The following is a 6,000-nucleotide window of genomic DNA, read 5'->3' as shown; positions in this document are numbered from 1 at the left end:
TACAAGCAAGAAAATACCCCGTCACCCAAAGATGTTCTGAAATGCATGGGATTGTTGTAAAAGTTTAGCACTTCATTTTTCAATCGTCTCTCAAATGCTAATGCCCCGGGACATGTTTAGGGTGAGCGCAGTTTTAAAACAAATCATAATCCTAATCTCAATTTACTAGTCAGAAAAATCACCTTTTTTGTTTTTGTTTTTCTTTCTTCAAACTCCAGCTGCCGCAAGGTGTACCAGGCAGGCCCTTAGTTCATGGATAGGCTATTTCTCATATAATAAACATACCATATTTTACGTTGATTAAGTTAATTAATTACCATAAAAGGTAAATGAATTAATAGGTCCCACAGTTATGAACCTGTGCAAGCACTGGTTGTGTCTAGCGTCTGTGCTTGTTATTACACAGTTATAACTCAGCCAGGCGTCTGCAGTAATAAGGACATTTTGTTAACATAGGCCTATGGTAAAAGCTTTTAGTGAGCAGCACTCGTCCAATCCACCACAAACCATCTGCGAACACTTTTATCCAAGCCCCACTTACACCTTTCCCCGTTCTCCGCGTGAAAGTGACACGAGAAGGTGCTCCCACTTCACCGGGGCAGCGTGCTGAGGGGCGGGCAGAGTGCGCGTTGCTCCGCATTGCTATTCTCCAACCTCCGGTGCGCCTTTTGGCCGGAGTAGCCCCACGCTTCGTGCTGTTTCCAACGCTGAAGATCCGCGCGCTAAAGATGTTGTGAATGAGGGGCTGAGTGACGTCAGCGGCCGAATGTCAACAATGTAGCGACTGAGAGGAGGCGTTCCAGTCGAGTAGAACAAACAGCGGAGACGGAGCGGATCAACACGCGCACGGACACGCGCACGCACGACGGCCACGGCGCACCGGAGATCCACGGACGTTGTGTTTAGGGGGGATTTAGCGAGTAGTACGAGGTGGAGACTGTGTGGGAGCGACAACATCATGTGAGAGAAGTTAGAGCGGCGGACAAAGGGCTGAAGGATACGCGCTGAAGAGAAAGTCAAAGGTGAGGGATGGCATATGTTTCTGTCAGCGCACCGCTCGCCTCTGGTGCTCGGGGAGCGCACACTGGACAGTGGGTTTGCAAACTTACGTAAATACCGTCGGTCTATCAGTAATCTGTTCTGTGCAATGTGGAAAAGTCAGCGCCAGGAAAAGACCAAGAGTAAACCGCATGTCGATAGTGAGTAGGGTGTGAACGCGGCTGGAGCTAAAACACTAGCGTGGACCACATCCTGTTGTGCTCTGAGTCAGAGCAGCATCGCGCCGATCCGCGAGGTTTATGTCGGGACTAGAGCAAAACAAAGTGCGCTCCAGGAGCCCGCTCCAAACCACAGAGCGCACTGCCTATTGTGAATGGCAGTCACTGACTTTCACGCGGGCACCCTTGACGTGAAAGTCTTTTGCGTGACTCATTCTGAAGAGATATCTCCATTAAACTCGCCTTTTAGATAACCTGTTCCACTTTGAAGACAGCGTGGATGTAGGTTACCTGATGTACAGTGTATGCGTAAAGGCTATAGAACTCTTCAAACGGGAAACTTATCCCTCACTGGAAAAAAGTCAATCCTTTATAGCGGTGCTTTCAGGTCATGACTTTTCTTACGGGATTATTAATAGGCTAATAATGAAAAGGTAATGTAACTACGCTATAAGCTATACCAAATAAAGGCAATGAACACAACGCTTGCGCTTCTAGATTCATGATTTAGCCGCATCCATACACACCAATCTTTTGTTTGTAAAAAAAAAAAAAAAAAAAAAGCCTTGTTGGCGGTAGTTGTAGTAGTAGTAGTAGTAGTAGTAGTAGTAGTAGTAGTAGTAGTAGTAGTAGTAGTAGTAGTAGTTGCATGCGCGCGCTTTACGTTCTCTCAGTAATCCTCAAACCCTGTGGGAGATTTTCTGTGTAAGAGCGAACCCTCTTCAGCTCGCTTTATGAACGCGATGCTATTTGCCACACTATTAGGCTACGTCTTTCTCAAACACGCTGCCATCATCTGATGTGCGGGCGTTTTTGTTGGTCACGTTAAAAAGCGCTGCGTCTTTACGCGCAGGGGTCTTGCATTGTCATGAAAGGGAAACTGCAGCGGTGACTTGTCATGTTCTGTGTGGGGTAGAAATATGTACATGTCGCAGAGTGGCTCTGCACTGTCACCTGATGATACGGCTGATATGGGCTAATTGGCAAACAGTAGGCTGTGCTTTTATTTTGTGTGTGAGTGCGTGTGCGTGCGTACGTGCGTGTGTGTGTGCGTGCGTGCGACTCGTGTCTTTGTGGCAGTTGTAGCCTTTTATCCCTTTTTTATGCGTTCGGAATAAACGTAATAATTAAACAAATAAGAAGCCTAAGTAAATAACCTACACTTTGAGCTGTGATGCTGCGGTGTGGTTTGGGGGAGCGTGCCGTTTGGTCCACGCGTGGACCGTGAGGCAGCACATTGAGCTGCGGTGGCATCTCTTTGTCTCCATTTCTGCTGATGCACCACTTCGACGGCTCTACACTGGAGCGTCACCGCGTCAATGCCCATCGGTCTTGTTCCAACACGGTGTGATGTTTGAGGTTCGGTCCGAGCAGAAACCGGACATTTATTTATTTATTTATTATTATTTTCCAGTGAACGGTCGCGGCTCATGACGCTTGGGTTTTGGCCAGGTCATGGATGATCCATCACCCTGACACTGTGCAGGCTGATGTTGCACAATTGCTCCTCATTATCCCTTTATGCACGTGCACTTCATGATTATTAGCCAGCACTGTCGTGCGTAACAAAACGTGCTACTAATTCTTGTATGGCTGAAATGAACACTTCATATCCTATTGTCAGAAAACAATGACATGAATTGCCCCTTTCGTTTAAAAATAAAGACAAAAAATCTTCTGCTAAAACAAATGAAGATCATAACCTGCAGCTATTCCAAATCAACATCATTCACCGACATTAGTCAAGCATTCTCACAGCTATTTCCCTCAACTCACCCACTGTGCCCATTTTAAATATCAACCGGTCTTTATCATGTTTTCTCTAAGGCACCATCAGGGTTCAGTTAATGTGTGTGTGTTTTTGGCATCATTACCATCTCACAACCTGTTTGTTTGAATTAAAATATAACCATTTACTGTAGTATATTTCCTATAAAAAAAAATCGTATAATTCTGCTCCTTACATACTGGCTATACCGCATTGCATTTCTGTGTTTACCAAGTGGAAGAGTTGAAACTTCTTACGGACGAGGATATCGGACTGTACAAATCAGAAAATGCCAGTACGTATGTCTGCATTGGCTTCACGTGTGCTGCTCTTGTGAGCTCTTTTGTTCTGTCTTGTCTTCTGCAGCTTACTGTAAGGCTGCAGGAGGACTGGGGGCGGCACCGTTGGCTTTATGTAAACTGATTCACAGCAACAAAAAATGTGATGCCTCGTTAGCGGTAATTGTTCAGTTGTGTCCTCATATTCCTCTGAAGGGCATGCTTCAGAGAGCTGTTAAATTGTATTCAGATACGTACTGCCATTTTCCTCAGGCGAGGCAAGATCACATAGCATCAGTAAATTATGTATGTCCTGAGTATGAGTCCATGTAGACAGCTTTCACTGTCCTCTGCACTGACAGAACATCACAATGTCACTATTCATTCGTTTATTGACGCCATATTGAGGACTTTAGACCATTCTAAAGATAGAATTTGCTTTGAGTTGATAATTGCTATGGCAACGGTCCTAATTTCTAATCACCAGACCCAGCTCTGAGCTCACTCTGATACAGTGCAGCTGTGGGGTTGTCGGTTCAAATTGATTTGCCACAAATTCACTCAAATCCACTGGTGAAACGGGGTTTTACTTTTCCCGACAACAAGTAGCACTTCCTGTCCTATGGTTTGAGACTTGTGATTGGCTAAAACGAGGTGCGCTTCATCCAATCAGTGAAAGCCCACTCTCCATTGAAAGCCCGTCCTCTTTCCGAGCAATATTAACAGGTGCAATTCCAGTTTGATATTGAGGGGTGGGGCTTTTTAGAACATACTTGGAGCTGTGTTTCAACCCACTCGCGCATCTTTGAGTAATCTTTGAAATCCTCTCCAGTGGCTAATGTTTGAATTTGGAACAGGTCAACAAAAAGTGTCCCTTGGAAATTCAAAACCCTTAACATTGATTATTGCACATCACTGCCGAGGACACTAACCCCGATTCCATCGCTGCAAAGCACAGCCGTCACTGTGTTTTTTTGTCCAGAACTGTTCCCGTCGCTGGCCCTCGTCAACACAAAGGCATGTGAGCGAGTGGGCCGCTGCCAGCACTAAAGGAACCTCTGTGAGAATTCAGTTTCCCGTCAGCCCCTGAAAGGAGCAGCTCAGAACCAGGATAACCAAGAAGAACCAATACGAGTCTCCGAGAAAGCCTGTTGTTCAATGTGTGATGAACTGACGGAGCTGATGAGCTGTTTGTAATTGTGGATAATGTGTCCGCACTTGTGTCCTGAATGGGGTCATAGGAAACAGTCACAGAAAAGGGGCGATTTTGGTCAATCTCAGTGATTAGAAACATTTGTGTCATATTTAATGATTTCACATATATGTAGGAGTGTAGCTGTTTATAGAGCCCTGTTTAAACACTTGGCACATACAGTAGTCGTGCATGTTGTGTTCGCGGTGTTCTTGGCGAGTGTTGCGCTGCAGAAGAAAGGCTCTGTGTGTCTGAGGTCACATCCTGATCTGGACACCCTTTTGTTCACGACACCGCTCCTGTTGGGCCGGCATTAGTATGCTGCTCGTGTTAGTGCACTCATTGTACAAACAAGGCTCCCTCGGCACTGTCCTAACCAAGAATGATAAACAGCGGGTTTACGGAATCAATTCAATGTCTGCAAAATAACACTTATCTATCAAGTTTATTTTTACCTCACGTTCTTCTTCTAACTTGTGAACTCTGTAAAAGGGAAACTCTTCTTTCAACCACATTGAGAAAGCAAGACAAAAGCCTAACCAAAAAGGTCAGAATTTGAGTGGTTAATACCGTGATAATGATCAGCTGCAGTTTGTGGCTTCTGCTGCTGCTGCCCTGTATGAACTTGGGCACATATATCACAGTACAGTGCTGGACGCAGTTGAGATGAGTGTACTGATGCTGGCTGTTGTTGAGGCGCTGGAGCGTGCTGCGGTTTGGTGAGCCGTGCAGGTGGGTGGGGGAGACCCCTCTCACCTGTCAATCATTCAATCCCAGCTCGCTGTCAAAGTTGCTTTTATTAGTGGTGTTATAAGTTTGCAGAAGGCGCTTGTTCGGTCTTATTGTGCAACTCTCATGGCATTTGATCTAAAATGTTCAACCGCTTCGCTGGTGATTTTCAGCTATGTTTAAATAACAATGTAAAGTGACATGTTTCTTGAGAGTCAGTGCTGTAAAGCAATGTGTCTGTCGTGTTGAAAACCACTGGATCACATTGCGTCAAACGGAGCACTTCCATTTAAAAACTTTCTGTTACAAAGGAACTCGAGCTTCCTTTTGTCATTTCCTCTGCAGGTGCAAGAAAACAGACAATAGAAAAACGCCTTAACTAAAATGCACAAAATTTCACAGCGCAATGAGCCACCATGATCTGTGAAGTGACTTTCTGCCGTCTCACGTACTTCTGGTGTTTTCATCTGCTCCCGGCCCAAACAAAGGCTCTGATTGTGAGCTATTAGGCCTATGACTGTCTGCAGCTCAGTGGCACAGGGCGGATAAGCAGCTCCAGTAGTAGCTGTCACGGCCTGGCCACGAGGAGCCAACTGTTCCACTGTGTTCTTCTATTCTTGTATCCTAATATCAGACAAATTACTTTGTTACATTGTGTTGACAAGCATTTCAAAGTGCCACAGTGGGCCATTATTCATTTAACGCCCAAACTCATTTGTTATGTGAGTCTGACTGATAGAAACCAACAGCCTCTTTGACCGCTACTCACACTACATGTACACTGGCAATTTAGTCTCATGCCCAAGGACACAACAA

General features: G+C 45.3%; 1 protein-coding gene across 1 annotated transcript in view; it reads left to right on the top strand.

The window, feature by feature from the left end:
* The first annotated feature begins 753 nt into the window (after positions 1-753).
* Positions 754-6,000, top strand: part of bach2b (BTB and CNC homology 1, basic leucine zipper transcription factor 2b) — a 38,598-nt gene continuing 33,351 nt past the window's right edge. Inside the window, exon 1 of the mRNA XM_079571752.1 lies at positions 754-1,022. The gene's annotated coding sequence lies outside the window, so the exon portion shown is untranslated. The remainder of the gene's footprint in view (positions 1,023-6,000) is intronic.

This window comes from Gobius niger, assembly GCF_951799975.1.
Source record: "Gobius niger genome assembly, chromosome: 15".
NCBI classification, from domain to species: Eukaryota; Metazoa; Chordata; class Actinopteri; order Gobiiformes; family Gobiidae; genus Gobius; species Gobius niger.
This window is presented reverse-complemented; position numbering and strand designations above follow the sequence as displayed.